The sequence below is a fragment of the Spodoptera frugiperda genome, chromosome 12, assembly GCF_023101765.2.
Source record: "Spodoptera frugiperda isolate SF20-4 chromosome 12, AGI-APGP_CSIRO_Sfru_2.0, whole genome shotgun sequence".
Lineage (NCBI taxonomy): Eukaryota > Metazoa > Arthropoda > Insecta > Lepidoptera > Noctuidae > Spodoptera > Spodoptera frugiperda.
In genome coordinates this window covers 11,235,012-11,255,353 of record NC_064223.1, presented here as the reverse complement: position 1 = coordinate 11,255,353, position 20,342 = coordinate 11,235,012, and the positions used below count along the sequence as shown (strand labels likewise).

Genomic DNA, 20,342 nt, shown 5'->3' with positions numbered 1-20,342 from the left:
AGAATGAGTGTCAGACTCTAAGCCGGAGCCCCGGTAACCTTTTACGTTGTCCGCAGCTCCGGAGATATACCTAGATTATGGAGCTGCGGTCTACTTAGTAAGTTTACCGAGACTCCGGCTCGAAAAGCAGGAGTAGGAATGGGGTGGTTTTTAGTCAGTAAGAGTCTGACACTCCCTCCCGCCTCACCCAAGGCGAGAGAAGTCATTGGATGATTTTCCCCCCTCAAAAAGGTATATCTCGTCTTATAAGAATAACATTGTCTAAAAATAGTAGCAACGTAAAATACAAAGTAAATTCTATTTGCTTTTTTTAAACCGTCGTATCTACAAACTTCTTCGAAGTTTTAACGACATTAGATACTGCAAGTGCTTGTGTGAAAAAACAAACACAATTTACATTTTAACTTTATGATCCTCTTAAAGGTACTTTTGTAAAAAAGTCCTTTCTTCGAGCCCTAATTATGTTGCGATTCACAAGGGTCGCGATCCTTCTGACATTAAAAATTTGTAAACGATTTAATGTGTACGTTTGTAAAGAAAACAAATACCCTTTTACTTGTTTTCTGAACTAAAGGGTTTCTGGGAAATAAATGGATTTGGAATCGAAATGCAAGTTTAATGTGGATGAATTCTCCCATGCTTGGTAGAGGATTTGCTTGAAAAAACTTAGTCTGTTTCGCAGATTGAGCAAGTTAGCCAGAAGTATGATTCCTGATCGCGAGAAACGTTTAATTTTCATTTTACATTCCATTAAGTTCTAATTTCGTTCTTTGATCTGCCATTTCCCAATCATACAATAAACAGCGCGATGTACAATTAGAAGACCATTTTCAAGTCACAAAATCCATTTAAAAAGTCCAAATGATTGGACTCGAAAGCCTTCAAAGTTAAACCTCATCTTAACTTGTAAATGACATTTTAGATTAATCAAAACTTTTCGGTAGACGAGTTACCAATTAAAATTGCTACGACTCTCGTAGCGAATTCGTAGCACGCGTAGCTTATTGGATTCGTAGCACGTAGCCAATGTAGTTCGCATACAAATTGTCATAGACTCTATTTTTACATAAAGAGTGAATTTATCGCTTAATAATTATTGGTTTGAAATTTAACTTTGAACCTTTTAAAGGATTTACATTTTTTTTTTATTACTGGTCATGTTTATCATAATGTTATGGTAATTTCATTCAATGGCTTTCATATTTTGCAGTGTAAAATTTTATTAGATAGCTAATCTCATTTCGGACTAAAGCGTAAACTTCATCGAATCATAGAAATTTGTTTACGATAAATACAAATAAACCCGCCATTAAATATAAGTGTATTTATTGCGATCACATAAAAATATTAGAAGTAAAAAATGTATGACAAAAACACAGTTTGCCGTTACCAATATTTATACTACAAGTGTGTTACTATCGCACAAATGGTTATAATTTTATATTTTATTCTTAGATCCGATAAAGAATACATTATCTATATAAATCAATATTTTCTAATCAAGGCGCAAGCGCATAACTCCTGAAACGATATAAACAATTGAATAATTGTTTATGTTATATCCGTTTATCACCGAGAAAAGGTTTAAAGATTAAAAATAAGTATTGCAATTAGATTTTTCACACACAAACCTTCTATATCTCTCACCTACAATAAAAACCAAACAAAACACTCCAAAACAAAAATGACTCAAGGTCACTCGACACAACAAGAAACAACAATGCTATTTAGTGTACACAAATCAGTCCTTTACATCACAAGCCGTGCTAGTTGTGAGGTTCCACCGAGGGAGAGCCTATCACGGCATTAGTTGGCTTTAGGCCAGCAATTTATCACCACTTACGATTTATAGCATCGTGTACGATCGATAGCGTTCCACGTTTATGGGGTACCAGTTTCATTCGTCGACTGTACGGACACCTTTGCTGTTTCATGTTAATGGTTTTTTTTGGGTTTTTTTGTAGATTTGTATGGTCCGAAATTTCGGAACCGTACTCTCACCATGGCCACTTATAGGCTGACGATGAATAAATGCATGAACTTAAATATTGTAATGCTATTGGTTGGATTATTTGAATTGTGTGATAAAGATTAATTATCGGTGTATTGAAATTTCGACTTTTTTTAAATAGTTAAAGTTAGTTTTCCCATTAATTTTTCCACTACACGGCATTATAACAGAACATTTGTTTCTTAAAGAAAACTTAAAATAAAACTGGCGGTTGCTTTTAAACTCTACTATCTGTGATTTTACAACTGAGCAGATTTAAAAAAAAACTCAAGAACGTAAACAAAACTACATTGTTTTTTAAAAAACAATTCCTATTTTCGTTCGTAAACAATAAATTATTCATTGAGAATAGCCCTGAAAAGCTGCAAATCCGGTCGATTAAACGTTGTATGGAAATTGCTGCGCGAAAATTGTGAAAACTTTCTGAACTAAGTATAATTAAAAGACCAGAAAAACAAAAGGGTACCATCTGTCGGGTATCGGGGGCTGAAAGTTATTTTTGACAAGATTTGCCCTTTCATGCGAAATGAATTTTCGTCAGGAATTCCGTCAAAGTATACATTTGTTATTCAAATATTGCGAAAGACTTCAAATAAGTTGTCATTTCGCCATCCTGTCTCGTGTACTTAGCGATGTTTTAATTCGTAATATTTAAAACATAATAATTTTTGCATATTTTGATTAACTAGAAGAAGTTTTTATGTAAATGATATACCTCTTTAGTTGAATACAATTTTTTTTCCGGGGGGCAATTCATCCAATGACTTCTCTCGCCAGGGCAAGGTGAGAGGGAGTGTCAGACTCTTACTGACTAAAAACCACCCCGTTCCCATTCCTGCTTGTCGAGCCGATGATTACAATTTAACAGCATCTTAATATCTAATCGGCGTAACTGTAGGCATCAACGGCACTTTTTAAAACCGACTGAAAGATTTAACATCTATAACCAGTACCTAAAAACTGAATAAAAGAAATCTTCGTGTTTTCTTCACTCAAACAATATTTTCAACTAAAAAATAAAAGAAATTTCTGTATTTCTATTTATTGACAACTAGAATACGCAAAAATGAACCTTAAATTCAACTTAATTCAAAGCACAAGTAAATAACTTAATCGGCCGTAGTTAACATTCTTAAAACTACCCAAGGGTCGGCAAGTTCCATAAGTGACTTAGTGAAGTGTTACTTTCACCTACGCTTTGGGTTTTTCCTTTCGGTTTTTCCATCTTTTTCTAAAGGGCGAAGCGAAACGGCTTGGGAAGATTTATACGAAGGGGCGAAGATCGGCAGTGTTACTCTAATCTCTGTTTTAATGAGACTTTTTGCTATGTGATTTCTAGGTGTTGTAATAAAAGTATATTTAGTTTTTAGTAAGAGGGGCTTTGTGAAAATTGTGTGACATATTTGAATGTTAGAAGGATGGCAACGTAGAAGTTAATACTAATATGAGAGCGAAATATGTTTTTGATAGGATGATGTCTAATTAAGGAGAAATGAAAACGGGGACATAGGTATTGTTATTCCTGATCCGGAGCTGCGGACTACCTAGTGGGTTTACCGGGGCTCCGGCTCGAAAAACAGGAGTACGAACAGGGTGGTTTTTAGTCAGTAAGAGTCTGCCACTCCGTCTCGCCTCGCCCAGGGCGGAAGAATTCATTGGATGATTTTCCCCCCTTTAAAAAAGGTATTGTTATTCTTCGAGGAACAATAAAAATACGGTTTTGTTCATATAAATAAAATATCGGTCGAATTGAAAATCAGAATCTCTTCCTTTTTAGGAAGTTGGGTAATAAATATAAATTCAATTCAGTTTATAGTCATATAAAATAACATTCGTGTATATGTTTGGTTGCAATTTTATTCTACAATATAGCAAAATGCATTAGTGAACTCAAACAGAACAAAATATTCATCAAATTAAAATCTATTAGTCTCCATTAAATATTTACACATACGTTCGTTGTGTAAATAACATGTTAAATGCTGAAGCGAATATCGTGTAGAATTTTATATCACAACACATCATCACATCAACAGCTAATACGTGGCCACTGCTGACCAAAGATCTCTTCTCACACGGAGAAGTATTGAGCATTAATCATCACGCTTGCTCAATGCAGACTGGTGATTTCAAACTTATAATTATAAATTATAAGCCCGGCTTTCACGATATTTTCCTTCACCGTTTGTCAGTAGTGTTTTAATAATCTTAGAAAATACATATAATTTGGAAAAAGTTGCAATGGTACTTGCCGTTGGTATGTTTCGTAACCGCATCCTCATGCATGAGAAGCGAGCGACTTCTAAGTCCAAAATTCTACTGAATATAGACCTCTCCCCCATTGATTCTATTCATCGTGAGCGACTAAAAACTATAAAACTAAACCGAGAAGAAATCTTGCACTGATACAATATTTCTTTCCACTAATTAATATTATGATACCCACAAAGAAAGTTCTCTTGTAACTTTAGTGCAGAGACTTCTTACTGCAGTGAAAATTACAACTATGCCAGTATTCTACTGTGGCTAATTAAATAAGTAATGCTTTCTGTAGTTAATTATGTCCATTAGTGCATTATACAGAAGTTCTTGCTTCTTGCATAAGATATGCTACCGTTCTTCTACAGAGAGAGCGTAAAGTTGTGACTTGATATTGCACTCGCAGACTTCATTTTTTTATGAGAATTTTTTGGAGTTTCAAATTGTTTTTATTTTTCATATTATTAAGGCGGTAAACGATCTGACGGATCACCTGATAGTGAGCAATAGCCGCCGCCCATGGACACCTGAATCACCACAGGCGTTACAAGTGTGTTGCCGACCTTTTACGGGTTATGATTATGAATTTATGGGTTGTTGGGGTTTCTGTGAGGCCGTGGTATCACTTCGGTCGAGCCGGCCCATTCGTGCCGAAACATAACTCTCCTACACTTAATATGAATAGCAGTGCCATGTTTTTGTTTATTTTATTTTTTTACCTTTTTACATCTATACTGATTATGTTTTTAGAAACGTTAATCAATTAGACAGATGAAAAAAGAAGAAGGATTCGAATGACATCACATCAACAGCGTATAAGTGCCCACTGCTGAGCAAAAGCCTCTTCCCACGCGGATTTGAATATACATTCTATGTATTTATCGTGTTAACTTTGTAAATAATAAACTTTATTTGTTCTTAAGATCGTGGGCGAAGAAAATGAAATTTTCTTAATATCTTAGTGGGGTCAAGGACTATGCACTAACGAAACTATCTATAGACATTTGAAAGAGACTTCAAAGTGATTTTCTTGCAGTTATTATAATTATTCGAAGGCGTAAGCAGAGGCGTCGGCCTACGTTTACGGAGAAATAGTTGTTATGATATGCGATACTAGAATAAGAAGAAAGGTTAACTATCTATATTTAATTAATTGTCACCTTGACCTTGAACATTTCTTTATATAAATACTATAAAAATTATATTATTTACGAACATTAACGTCCAAATGCTGTAAGGAAATTTGTCATGCCTTTTTATCATATATTGAGAAATTATAGTGTGTTGTAATATTTATAAGTTGTTAAACTGAACATATATTATGTAGGCCTCTATAATAAAGTAACATACATCCAGGGGCTTCCTGGATGTATCAGCAAGCGCAGAGCTGAACGTAAACTAATAAGTTGCTTAATAACCATTTCAAAGTAAAAAACCTCATAATATTTATGAACTAACGGCCGCTTTCAAAGACTTTATTCTCGAAAACAATTACTAAGTACGGAGTTAAGTAAAGTAACTATTAAATGACTCTGAGTACTTCGATAAGTACTTTAAATTTACAATTACTTACCTTAAGAATTCCACTTCAAATCCGACAAAGTTTTATCTAATAAACATATCTAGAACTCTTAGCAACGTCATCATTCATATTTCTCACATTATATTGATACTCAAGTACCTTGGAACTTTCCCTCATATTACCAGTTATTTAATAACCAGTTACAACTTAGTTTATTTCAGTACATGTACATTTGTTATGTGCTATTATAGAACTCTGTATTAAGGACATAACACACGCGGCTTCAACCCGGTAATTAAATTGTCATTTCAATTTGAATTTTAAATCATATTTCGTATGATATACCAGCTACTTCCGCGCGGTTTCACCCGCTCTGCTTAGCTACTATTAGTCATAGCGTGATATGGCCTTCCTCGACAAATGCACTATTCAACACAAAAATAATTATTCCAATCGGACCAGTCGTTCCGGAGATAAGCGCGTTCAAACAAACAAACTAATAAACAAACTCTTCGGCTTTATAATATTAGTATAGATTTCATACCGTCAATACAAAAAAGCCGACAGTGGGTACCCGTGAGCTTCAAGCGTAGGGACCGCGCGCTGGAAGCGTGCTGGCTACGTGCTTACTACTCGCTGACAGCTAGCCGGGTGGCGGCGACCCGTCCGCCAGGAGCAAGCAAATAAATGTCGCTGGTCGCCGGCGCGCCGACTGCAAGCTTGCACCTTGCGGGCATTGCACCGTAAGCACGTTGACAGCTAACGGTAGCCACAATCCGTGCCGGAGCCGAACTGAAGCCGTGCTTGTTAAATATGATCTTACCTTTAGTAAGCCTATATTTAAACCACATGGAAATATAATTAGATGTGTCGTAGTTTCTCGGTAGGTTTCGTGGTTTCTAAGAAACTCTGTACTCATAAAAAATGAACGACTAATTACTAATACTATTATGAGTAGTATCTAAAAATAGTTCTTTAATAATTGACATTTCAAGACCTATTAGAACGTACTAAATTATTTTATATGCTGACTATGACTTGTAAATTATACAGGTTGTCAATAAACTCAACAATATAACTTAACCGGGTGATTGGCCTTCTTGTTGTGGAAAATACAAGGAAAAAAGATATTCCATTTTCGAAAAAAATACGGAGGTAAAATCGACTACTTTTGAAATCCGACGACCCTTGTTGCGTATTCAACTACCGTGATCACAATTTTTAAAATAATATGTATTTTTTTATTTCTCTTTTGTATTAATAACCTGAACAGTGCTGCTATTTGCAACAATCCCCAATAATCTGAAAATAAAAGTAGTATTTCCACAAATAACAATCAAAAATAGAATTTGATCAAAAGTTTTCTAAAGCCATCATAAGAAGGCCTATCACTGGGCCAAATTATATCGTTAAGTTTTAGGATACCCTGTATTATATAGAGAAGTAATTAACTTTTATAAATCGTGATTAATTTTGTTACTCACTCCTATATATTGGGTGCTGACATCTGATGTGGGGTACGCAAATTAATTAACAAATAGCTTTTCATCATGAATATGTTTTTCGAGTTTCGATTTTAATAAAATGTGTGTTAGGGTTCTTTTTCATTTGATAACAGATTTTTTTAATGATTAATCCTTATATTTTAAACTAAATAACTTGATAACTGAATATGTAATGATTATTTTAATACAAAACAGAAAATTAATCATATTTTTTTTCTTTATTTTTAGTCATCTTCTTTAAAATATTATATACATATTTTTTTTTAATATTAACATTAACAAATATGGCATTAAAAGTGTTTTAGTTCAAAATCACTTAGATTTTTTAAGATAATATTTCGTGAATTTAATATTTAATAGAAAACTAAATGCAAAAATGCTGTAACTTTTATCGCCTATTGTACAGCCCACCCACAAATCGTTTTACCTACCAATTTCTTGTCCTTTGAAAAGATTCAAGGGGCAATTTCACATATGAACGCTTCTATGAAAGGGTCTCAGAAAATAAGGCTTTGATAGTGGCGAACTACTAAAAGATTAAGTATAAAAAAGGTCGAATATAAAATTAAGAGGCGTTAAAACAATTTGCTTTTTGGAACGCTGTTTAATGCCTTACCTTAAACACTTAATGTTTAAAAAAAGAATGATAATTAATAATGTATTTAAGGATTGCTTTACTATAGTTTCTTAAGGTCCTATTCATAGTTGATAGTTCCTTCGTTTAATGTAGCTAAAGCTGTGAATACAACAGGTGCGGACCAGCCGTCATTCGGCCAAAACCGTCGCCGTGGTCGCACGTACACTCCGCTCGCTCCCATAGCGCTTACAACTTTATAATAATCCAGTGTTTGTGAAAGTGACGTACAAAGTGACCGTTTTATATGTAATTCCTAATTCAAAATATTGTTTTTGAATTTAGAGTGCAGTGTTCTGTTTTTTTTTTGGGTTTTGGTTTTTTAGTTTTTTTTTTAAAGCATGGACTTGGTGCGTTGATAAGGTATGTTGGTTTTCTTTGAAACTTTTTTGTAAATATTTATTTTATTTTAAATAATTAAAATTAAGTATTTAAAATAAATCCTTTTGGATGGATTTTATTTATAAAATTGGAAGCGGAATTCAGTAGCTATGACTTATGTTATTATTTTTTGTCAAACACCTATAACTGGTTAGGTGCGGAGCAAAAAATTATTACCAATTGAAGTATGGTATTCAATATTTCCTTAAGTTGCAAAAAAAAAACTAAACATTCCATAATCTTAAAGACACATTATTATCATAATTTTGTATGTGTATAGTATCGTATATTATAATATACAAAACGTATACAATTTTGCGGTAGCGAAACCACGTGCGGTTTGCATGTTTAATTTAGTTTAATAATTATAATTCAAGAGTTTTATTAATTAGTTTTTATTAGTTTATATTTTTTTTTTATTCTTTTTTTTAAACGTCTCCCCACACTAGGATTTTCTCCTGTGTCGTGGGTGCGTTTACAAACATACAAGTTCATATACTGTTTAAATATAAAACTATGAAAAGTCTTAATATTACTTATTATTATTACTACCGCACTCAGAGACATTTAATGATTACTTAAACCATTCCTTAGTAACGATTTTGTATCAAAAACAATTGTTAAGGACTGGGTTAATTAACCATTAAATGACTGAGAGTGGCGGTTAATATTTTACTAATTAAAGTACTCGTAGTAGAAAACTACGATGGATCTTATTTTGTATAGATAATATGAATTTAAACATAGTTCGAAGTCATGTTTGAATCTCTTTCCACCTAAGATCAAAAAATGTATTCACCCTTTCAAGACAAATTAAACACATTTACTTAAAATATATAAACTCAAGAAAATTCAAACTACATTAACTGAAAATGAAGTTTAACAACCATTAATTTATTATATTAAAACGTGTTCATTTATTAAAAGTTCTTGCTTAACAAATCTGTGCAGGATTAATTAAATGGAACGCATATTGCGTGCGTCTTAATCCGAAATATTCATTAAAATCATGTTCCACAATTTGCTTTCAACACATTCTAATTTACTATACAATGTATACTTTGATGTTCATAATTATTTTATTAAAGTTAGCGTGGTTAAGCTGTTTGTATATGTACATGCAACGTCACGCCTTTTATCCCCGATGGGGTAGACAGAGGTGCACATTACAACACGTAATGCTGCTATACAATTTACACCCACTTTTCACCATTTGTGTTATACATAAGTCCTATGTGATAGGGAGTGAGCCTATTGCCATATACTGGGCACGATTCCAGAATCCTTTCTACTACTGAAAAATTTTCGGAAAATCGAAAAAAGCCCAGCAATACTTTGCCCGATCCCAATCGAACCCGAGACCTCTTCTCCTCTTCTCCGGCAGTCGCGACTAGTACTCTACTTGCGACCACTCGACCAACGAGGCAGTCATTTATAAAATTAATAAAATATTTTGAGCCTTATGGCATAGGAATTAAAGGTTCTGTTCTGTAGGTTTCATTAATTATGTGAGCAATGTTTTTTTGCCTCTACGTTAAGCCATCTGCTTTCCTTATATATAAAAAAATGCTGCATGTCTTCAGGAAACATTAATTATTATGTGTTTTGGCTTACTAACGTAATTATTTGACGAGGAACTCGATTAGTTTCAAGCCATGCCATGGAGTATTAGGAAACATTTTCCAACGTGGCAATGGTGTGGAGTAATCATTTCTTGGTTCACCAAAATTATCTTTACTTTTGTTTCTAATGCTAAAAATATTCTTTCACTTCTTCATTATTAAAACTAATTTTAAAGGGTTTTGAATAAGATGAAACCTGCCTATTTGCATATTATTATGGTCGCGGTCCGTTGTCTTTGCCTACCCCCATGGGAGACAGGCGTAAAGTTATGTATGTCTGAAACGTAATGTCTAGCTTAGTAATTTATCTCATAAACAACTTTTTAGTTAATTCACCTCATATCACAAACAAACATTAAAAAACGGACTACCAAAGCCCAGCTGTCTACCCCAGCTTACCACGACGGAGAAATTAGTCACTATGCTACAACAGCTATGAATATTAAACGATGTAAACCGTATTTTAACCCGGTACAAGCGACCTGATGTTAAAAGGGAAAATATTTACTTGAAAAATTTCTTCGGGGCAACAATTTTAAATGAAACAGCAAAGGCATGCCTTGTTGCCGACATGAGCTCATGTGAAGGTGTTTTAAAGATTTAAAATGGTGTATTTTGTTGGCTCGTGAAAATTGCAAATATTATGCGACGGGCTTACATAGTCGTGTAGGTACTTTTAGCTTTTATTTTGTATTGGGTGGCTGTGGTATTACCAGTATTATAAGTTTAAGGAGAATTAGTGTTGCTTGCTTATTTGCAGACACGAAGTCTGCAAATAGGGCTTCTGAGAATGATTTAATGTATTCATTTCGATCTTATTATTTCCATTTTCTCTTTAGTTTCCTGCAATATACAGTTTAGATTTGTTTTATGTTAAACAATAATTTCAATTTGAATTATAATTTCTGGTCCTTCGAAAATATCTTAAAAATTTGTTTTGTATGTTTTTCTTTCACGCCATATTTATATAAGTTTCATTTATAATATAAAACTTATCAATGTGACTGTTGGCGCGGTGGCTGGGCAACTGAATGCCGTGTAACGTGTAGCCGGTTCAATTTCCGCACGGAGCAACTCTTTGTGTGATCCACAAATTGTTGTTTTGGGTCTGGGTGGCATGTGCATATGAAATTCTATGTTTGCAAACAGGAGAACATTCTAGTGTTAGGGCAACGTTTTTTAAATAAATAATAGGTGTGTCTAGGGCAACGTTTTTTAAATAAATAATACTGCAGTATTTACATATAGATGATCAAGACGATGTGTATTTAAAACTCTCAACTACCACTAAAGCTACTTAAACTTAAACCAACTCTTCCTAACAATACTAAAACCTACTTATATCACGACACAATAATATCTCATCCGTCGGCAATGTTTGCCAAGAAAACGAAGTTATAACCTCCATACTTTTATTTGTGATATTTCGATTGAAACAGATACACCACCGAGCAATGCAATTGGATTTAAGGTTTTGCTACAAAAATGATTCGGTATTTTCTCAGTAAATGTGCTGTATTTATTTACTTTTAAAATATTGTGATTGGATTCTGTTTTTGTTGATATAATTCATAAATATCGTTCATTTTGTTTGGTTTATACAAATATGTGAAGTCACAAATCGTTGAATGTAGAAGCGTGCTCAGTTTGTGTTTTAATAAAAAGAGAGTTGTTGCAATTGAGACTGTTGATCAATGAGTTCACGTTCGAAACCCAATACGAGTACCCGTTAGTACGAGTTTGTTGTACGTTTAAAGTAATCGAAATGAAACCAACCAATCAGAGCGCTGAACGCACTCTCATTTGAATTATTTGAAGCGTAATGCAAACTCGTACTAAGGGTACAGATCGGCAATGATGTTTGGTGAAAAATTTACATCTTTGCAATAACCGAAAAGTATGAACACATTATTTTCATATATGTTTCAAACAGCTTCTTCGCCCGCTTTCTCGTGGGATAAAATAAATCTCGTGGCCTAAGTGTTATTCCAGATCATAATCTATCCCTGTCCCAAATTTCATATCGAACCCTTCAGTCGTTTTGATTTGAAAGGTATAAACAAATATACAAACTTTCGCATTTATAATTATAGTATTATTATATCATTGTCGTCTAACGTAAGAAGTTCTTTATTGCATATTATAACAAGACTCCTTTTTACTTTGCTCGCAGTTTTTGAAATAAATGTCTCCCAACCAATAGTGTTGAACTTCAACTTTGAAACTTTATTTATCTTTTACGGGGAAAGTTGACGATATTCTCGCTAAACAAATAGCAGAGAACTGAAACAAACTTTCAGGCAATGTTCAGCAAACTTTCAGTTTTTTATTTTGATTTTCCTTATTGAAACTATTTATTCGTTATAGGGTGATTTTCCACCAAATTTGTGCTATGTAGCTATGCTACGAAGATGTATTAGCTAAGCTGTTAAACTATGTGACCGTTTCTGATACTAAGCTATGTATCTGGATACAGATACAGCTATTTTTCGGTGGCGCTAGCTGTATGCAGCTATGTTCTATGAATCTAGGAAGATGCGCAGCTCGAGTATACGATGTATCGACAGGAAGCCATCCATAGCACGCATCTTTCCGTATAAAAAAAAACATAGCTCAGCTGAGTCCGTTTCCACCAGTCTAAGCTATGTGTACCAAGAAATATGATTTATAGAAGCCAAACGCATCCACAGCAACGTGGCATAGCACATCTCTTGTGGAAAAACACCCTTATTCTGATACTGATACTCCGACCCGTATCTCTTCTTTTATTTAGTTTTGCTTCATGGAGTTTAAGTTTATGATGCCTTCTATTTAGTTAGGTAAGTTCAGTAGTCGTATACACAATTCACAGAAACGTATCGTATTAGACATTTCAAAAAAAGTAATAAACTTTTTAATCTGATGTCGTTCCTAATATTTGATAATAAAATTATTATTCAACATACTGACAGTATAATAACATCTATACTTATTACTAATATAATAAAATATAAAGCTGAATAGTTTGTTTGTTAGAATGTGCTACTGAACTACTAGTCTGATTTGAAAAATTATTTGTATTGGATAGTGCATTTATTGAAAAAGGCTATATGCTATACAAAACGTCATGCTATGGCCAATAAGAGCCTACCAGTAACTTGAAATTATATAAGTAAGAAAGTAGTTCTCTGTCTCTTTACGTATGAACTAACCAACGTGTTAATGAACTGCTTGTATGCCCCATAGTTATAGAAAACTTACTTGATGTCAGTTCTTTATAAAAAACAAAACATCTTATTAGAAACCACGTTCAGAGATTCGTGGCAATCACCAATCCCCAAATGAAGAAGCAATAAAAATCTTTACTTACATAATATATTACAACATTCTCTAATATTACTCTTCACTGTCAAGTTCTTCGGTATGTTACGTGTTACTTCTGATACGCCCGTGAGAAATGAATTCTCGTATCAAAAGTAACAAGGACTCATACTTCATGTTCATAATTGTTGTTCCTATTTTGCATACAATTTTGGAGAATATCGCGTATTTTAGAGAATTACTTGATTTACGCAAATTTTACAAGGAATCTTTTCAAGGATGTAGGCTGCTGAGCAGGATTGTGAGAGGGCCGTGGTCGTAGGCAACTGTTATAGCACCTAACAGGCAGATATTAGGCATATTTACTAGGAATCCTTTCAAGGACGTAGGCAACCGTTTTAACACATTCAGTGCCACTGACTCACCCGGAGAGTCCATGTAAATTTTATTCCAGTGCCGTCGACTCGCCCAGCGAGATCAATGTTTTTGCTCTTTCTTTCCAAAATGCATGGTGTATTTTCTGCTTAAAATAATACTGAAGACTTTACCCTAATCTAAAGAATTGCATAGAAGGTGCGACTCTACGGTTTTGGAATTAAATTTACGTGGACTCTCCGGGCGAGTCGGTGGTACTGAATGTGTTAACACGATAATAGGCCTGCATTATCTGCAGGCAGACCTTTGTGTCATAGGCGTTCAAAGTGAGGACTCTAGGTCATCTAGTGACCTCAGGGAAGACGGTGACACAGTGATTACGTGCTGTCGTGCACAAAGAGACTTAAAGGAAACACACATCTCCCTAGAGATGTACCGTAACAGGCGTTACACCGCGGGGGCTCCAAAGAGGCCCTATACGTGGAAAAGGTAACCACCGGGGTGGTTTTAGTAAGGTAAGGTCACTCTCCTTAGTTTTTGCTTCCCAAAAAAGCTAGTAGCCGTTTTTAGATGTAGATGTAGGCTTTTTGATAAACCTAAAACTTTTAAACTGTGATATTTATTCATCTGTCTTACGTGACACACGCTGTTATGTAGAAGAGGTTCATATTGAAGAAATTCATAGACTTTTAATAAATTATGATGTTCAATAGTATTTCCTAACAATTTATCAAAATAACTATTAGTAAAGTGCTCTTTGAAGTATGAATTGAAATACCACTCAACACGCGGCTCAGTGTAGAGTAATCCATGATGACACAACACTATTGCAAGTAATTCCACTTCGAACATAATTACTTACTTACGTATTACAACGGTGACAGCGGTAATTGAGGCTTCTGTCAACCGGTATAAGCCGGAGAGCGTTTGTGAAACTATATTAATGATCTATTACGATTAGGTGGATATTATTATATTGTATATTATGTTTTATAGGCTATGTCTTTGGTTGTATATTCTTAAGTGAAGATGTCTTAGAAATTGTTAAATAAATCATTTTTCTATCTTTCTTGCTTCTTTCAAAATTAACAAAAAATCTATGTTCAGTAGACGTCGCCACGTCTGCGCATGCTGCTCATGATGAAAGTCCATTAGTAAACCATGATTTTTAGTTAATTTAATATGTCTCAGAATAGTTGTTATAAAAATATGCCTCACAAATGCTTTACTACCGAATTGGCCAAAGCCAATTTTCCGATTATTCCAGAATTTACCAGTAACAGAACTGATTCTGGAATTGGGTCCGGTATATGGTAGCCCTACAAAAACTTTGCCGTGCAATAGGATGAACATGGTTTCAATTATTAAAAAATATTTATAACACATTGAACGCCGTGGTGGTCACCGGTGACCGAGGTTAGCGGAGGATTTGCATTCAACAGTTTGCTATTGGCATTCAAAGACTTAAACATTATTTTTTATTATAAAGATGCACAGCAGCTTGTGATGCCTATATCGGTATCGGATATAAATTCACATTTAGAAATATATTGCATGAGTCCAAAATAGTTGAGCTCGCTGCGACTAGGTCACAATGTGGTAGAGTGAAATTTTAAAATAGAAGTTTTAACATTTTTATCCATATGTGAAGTTCTATTTTCAATATTTGATCAATCACTTACAAATAGTCGTTTGTTACAATACAAATATTACCTGTGAGTCAAGTTAAAAAAAAGCGATTCAGATAGGTAACAAAATTGAAATTTCAGCTCTGAATCTGTGAAGAAAATATTATCTTAATTAAGTTTTGATTTACATCACATCAACAGCCTATAAGTGGCTAAACCAAAGGCCTCTTCTTGTATGAAGAAGGTTTGAGCATTAATCACCACTTATCAGCTAGTTAGCTATTTCAAATTTGTTAATCAGAAATTATAATCCCAGGTTTCCTCACAATTTTTTCCTTCACCGTTAGTACATATAACTCGGAAAAAGCAGCATTGGTACTTCGCCGTTGGTAAGTTTCGACCTCACCCTCATGCAGAGAAGTCTTAAACCTCCGGGTCACCACGACTAGTTTTGATTGAAAACTTTTTAATTCATAAACTAAATACATAGATTGACCAACCACTTCATTAGATAATATTAAGGAGTGATATACCGAACTTTACCATTACTCAGAACATAACATACAACATGAATGACTTGCACATTCGGTTACACGAGGTTAATATTCAATATTAATTCATAAGTAAACAATTCATATGACAGACAGTTTTATGAATATCTGAACAATTATTTATAAACACAAGTATACGTAGGAGAGCCATGCTTCGGCACAAACAGGCCGGCTCCACCGGAGTGATACCACGACCTCTCACAAAACTGGCATAAAACAACGGCTTGCAGTTTTTCATGTGTGAAAACCTTACTTTTAATTTCATTCCTCAATCTCCAAAGGACAGTAATGTACTTGTAATTCTTTAGGTCTAGGTACTTGTAATTGCGTCAATGGGCGGTTTCTTATCATTAGGTGTGGACTACCTAACAGGTTTACCGGGGATCCGGCTCAAACGGCAAAAGTAGGAACGGGGTGGTTGTTAGTCAGTAAGAGTCTGACACTCACTCTTGCACTCGCCCAAGGCGTGAGAAGTCATTGGATGATTTTTTCCCCCTTAAAAAAAGGGGTGTGATGTCCGTTCATTTTCCATCCTCTCCCACAAAAACGTGACTTAAAACTTCATAAATAATTACTGTATCAATAGTCTAAAGAGTTACATTATACAAAATGTTTACTTAATAACAAATAAACAATATTTCATGATGCCGCTTTTACAAGGTTTATGATAAGGCTATATTTTCATAAAGGAGTGACGTCACAGGTGCTCGATAACTTCCAATAGCCCGCTGTAGTTCCTAGAACAAATGTATTTTATAAGTGCATCGTTGTTTGTGACAACATTGAAAGATGATTACAGGGTTTACTTTTATTGTAAACTCTTGATGTTTACTTGTGTCATTTTCTATAAACATACCTACGTAAAATTAATGGAAGCTTGAACTATTTTCCTGTTTTGTAGGAATATTTAAGTTTGGGAGAAGCTTGGCCATAGTCGCCCTGGCCAGGCCAAGCTTGGCCATGGTCGCCAAGCTTGGCCGTGATCGCCAAGCTTGACCATTGTTGCCAATCTTGGTCATGGTTGCCAAGCTTGGCCGTGATCGCCAAGCTTGGCCATGGTCGCCAAGCTTGGCCATGGTTGCCAAGCTTGGCCGTGATTGCCAAGCTTGGCCATGGTCGCCAAGCTTGGCCGTGATTGCCAAGCTTGGCCATTGTTGCCAAGCTTGGCCATGGTCGCCAAGCTTGGCCGTGATTGCCAAGCTTGGCCATTGTTGCCAAGCTTGGCCATGGTCGCCAAGCTTGGCCGTGATTGCCAAGCTTGGCCATGGTCGCTAAGCTTGGCCGTGATCGCCAAGCTTGGCCATGGTCGCCAAGCTTGGCCGTTGTCGCCAAGATTAGCCATAATTTCCAAGCTTGACGATAATCACCAAAAATTAAATAAATGAGTTGTTTGTTTGAGAGATCGCAAGAGTGGAGTTGCTTTCAACTCCACTTGTGGGAAGGATGTAACCCAGTAAGATGTTGGTAGGGGTCTTGACCGTACTTCCGGGATTGCTCTGATAGCCGTGGGATGCCTCTCCTTCCTCAAGCAGCTCAACGTATGTTGCCCCCTTGTCGCTACATGCTAGCGGCCATTTCCGGGGCCCCATTAATTGAGTTTGCGAGTCACCCCCTACCTGTTTATCTGTAATTTTCAATATTGGTCAGCGGTAGGGGCCATAGTATTCCATAGTTACCATATTTACCAGTCCATTAGCCACTCACACCCAATAATTTTTCTTCCATATTGCACAATAGTCCTGCATCAGCCGGGGATTGTTCTTAGGTGTACTTCCATAGTGCATACAGGGATAATTGCCGGCTGATGTCTCATTACATTTAGATTAAAATTGTTCAACGGGCCTCTACAAGTTGGTTTCGGCCCCTCGTACGCTTTCCAAAGGTCCGGGACCCTGTGAATGGAAAGGACATAATAATAATAATAAACCTAACATTAGGAATAATTAAAGTCCATATTTCTATGTCCACAGATTAATGAGTAAACCTACACGTGTATATTATTGACCTACATTATTTCCACGTCAAATTATTTACTAGAAAACCTCAGAACATTGATATCAACGAGTCTGACTAATCCAGTACATTATAATCTTTTATCAATATCACGCGAGATTACTTTTTCCTAAAACCACTATAACATGAACTATCATTAAATAGAATGTGTAATATAGTACAAGGTTCACTTATATTGGTTGTATATAAGTGAATATTATGTATAGAGAGTAATAAATTGTAAAGGCTTCGGTATATTAATGAAATATTAGGAAGTGCGCGCATGTTATAGGAAATTCTACAAGTGGGCGTATAGTAATATATTTTTGCGTCGTATTCAATGAGCGAAAGAATTTGTGTTTAGTGGAAATACGTTGGGCAAATAATATTATTTTTTTACTAGTAGTTAGGTTACTAGTTATGTTGTATAGTATGAAATGTTTGTTATTTTAGGTTTAAATGTGTTTGAGGTAAAACAATTCTCAATTATCACCATATGATTTTGATATGGGACGTATGGGTATGCGCAATTCAATAATATATCTTGCTTTTTATTTAATATTGCATTTCAGTCTTTATTTTTGTATATTCACTGTTTTGTTATGTTTTTTTCATTAATTTTTATTATATAAGTATTTGTGTGTTTTTTATATTCCTTGCATCTGTGTGCTACTACTGTCAAATAAATGCTTTTTCTTTCTTTGGAACGTCACTAGTAGTCACAACAACTAACAAGAATTTGATATAATATTTCTAGACTAACCTTTAACAACCTGACTACAAATACACAATTACTACCTAAAGCGACATATAACCAAAACACAAAACCAAATTCCCAACACACGAACCGTCGATTAAGCGAAAACATAATGAATTTATAGCGTCTAAATGCAGGCTATAACTGTCTATAAGCTTGTACGATAAAGCCCGCCGTATATAAACCTCGGCGCACATTGCGAGGTATATTCAATTTGTCAACGTATGGAGAGCCGTTAACACGATCGGAAAGGGTGTGCTGTATGGGACCAAACGTATTTATAAGTTATGTACTAGATTCTGCCCGCAACGTTGTCTGCGTTGAATAGTGATTTAAAAGCCAGATTTTTTCTTCTATGTGTTGTCTAGTGTACAGGCTTATTAGTTAGCTATACAATATACAACAAAAAAAAATGACATTCGAAAACAAAAAATGACAATGATTCTATTAGTTTTGGAGGTTAGCTTGTGCAAACAGATAAAAATACATTTACGTAAATGTAAAAATAATATAAAAATACTAAAACTATTATTATCGCTAACAAACTGTCTTACAGTTTGGCGATTTTTGATAATGTATAAAACTGTATGTACCTTTTGTTAAGTTAATAGAAAGAAAGAAAGACATATTTTTTGTTAATGTTTTCTCATTACTTTATTTCAGTTTTATTTCTACTAATATATACAGCTGAAGAGTTTTTTTTTTGTTTTAACGCGCTGATCTCTGGAAGTACTGGTCTGATTTGAATAAGATTTGTGTTGGATAGTGAATTTATTGAAAAAAAATACAAAAAATCTCAATGAATTTACGTGAGTAAACCGTTAATTTTAGTTAATTTAGTAGGTCATGTCTTATGCTGGTTATTAAAAAATTGGCTATAAAACATCACACTGTGACCAACAGGAGCCGAGTAGCGGGAGAAACCGCACGTAAATAGCTAGTTAAATAATATTTGTACAGACACACTATTTTACTGCTTTATTATATATGTGGAAGCACTCTTAAACGTGTGATAACATCGTGTAGTGCTCGCAAATGGACGTAGTGGAGTTGAACTGAACTTATTTAGGTGTCGGGAAACGAAGTTTTGCTCTCTGATGTCTAAATGTTAATGCCTTTAGAAAGTACTTAAATAGACGGTGATTTTTGATATTTTAGTTATTATCATATGGGGTTTTTAAATTTTAGAATGTTAGGGTTTGTAGGTAGGTACATTTGTAAATCGTGAAAAATCAATAACGAAGTATTAATATTATATAAGTAAGTATTTTTTATCCCCCGGGTAGGTAAAGGTTCACATTAAAGCACGTAATGCCACTGTAAAATGTTAACCCAAATTCCACCATTAGTATTATAAGTCCCATGTAATAGCTTATTGCCATAAACTGGGCTCGATTCCAGACTCCGTGCTAGTACTGAGAAATTTACGAAAAACTGAAAAAAGCCCAATTCGTTGTTTGACCCGGGAATCGAACCGGAGACCCCTTGCAGGGCAGTCGCACTTACGACTACTCAAAAAGTCCGAAATATATCGAAAATCAGAATGCGATATATTAATATCTAGACCTAGGTCTAAGCCTAGTCAAAACGCAGACGCACTAAGTCAGGCCCTCATAACAGTGACCAAGGTTGACCTAAGCTAAATCTGTGAGCTTAGCCAACAATCTTCCAGGGCAAGTACTCCTGCTTAATCTACCGTCAAATGATTATCTTCATATATTTTGAGGAGCCTTTGTTAGCGAGAAATTGTAGGGTTAGTCAACCCATAATATTAGTACCTCTTCAGTTATTCTAAAACAAGAGCC

General features: G+C 34.8%; 2 protein-coding genes across 5 annotated transcripts in view; one reads left to right on the top strand and one right to left on the bottom strand.

The window, feature by feature from the left end:
* LOC118262919 (uncharacterized) overlaps positions 1-20,342 on the bottom strand; it is a 401,080-nt gene that overhangs the window by 38,574 nt on the left and 342,164 nt on the right. The gene's annotated exons all lie outside the window — the stretch shown is intronic.
* The window catches only part of LOC118262822 (probable G-protein coupled receptor No18), a 126,735-nt gene continuing 114,470 nt past the window's right edge, over positions 8,078-20,342 (top strand). For both annotated transcript variants that reach the window (XM_035574438.2, XM_035574437.2), the window contains exon 1: positions 8,078-8,294. The gene's annotated coding sequence lies outside the window, so the exon portion shown is untranslated. The remainder of the gene's footprint in view (positions 8,295-20,342) is intronic.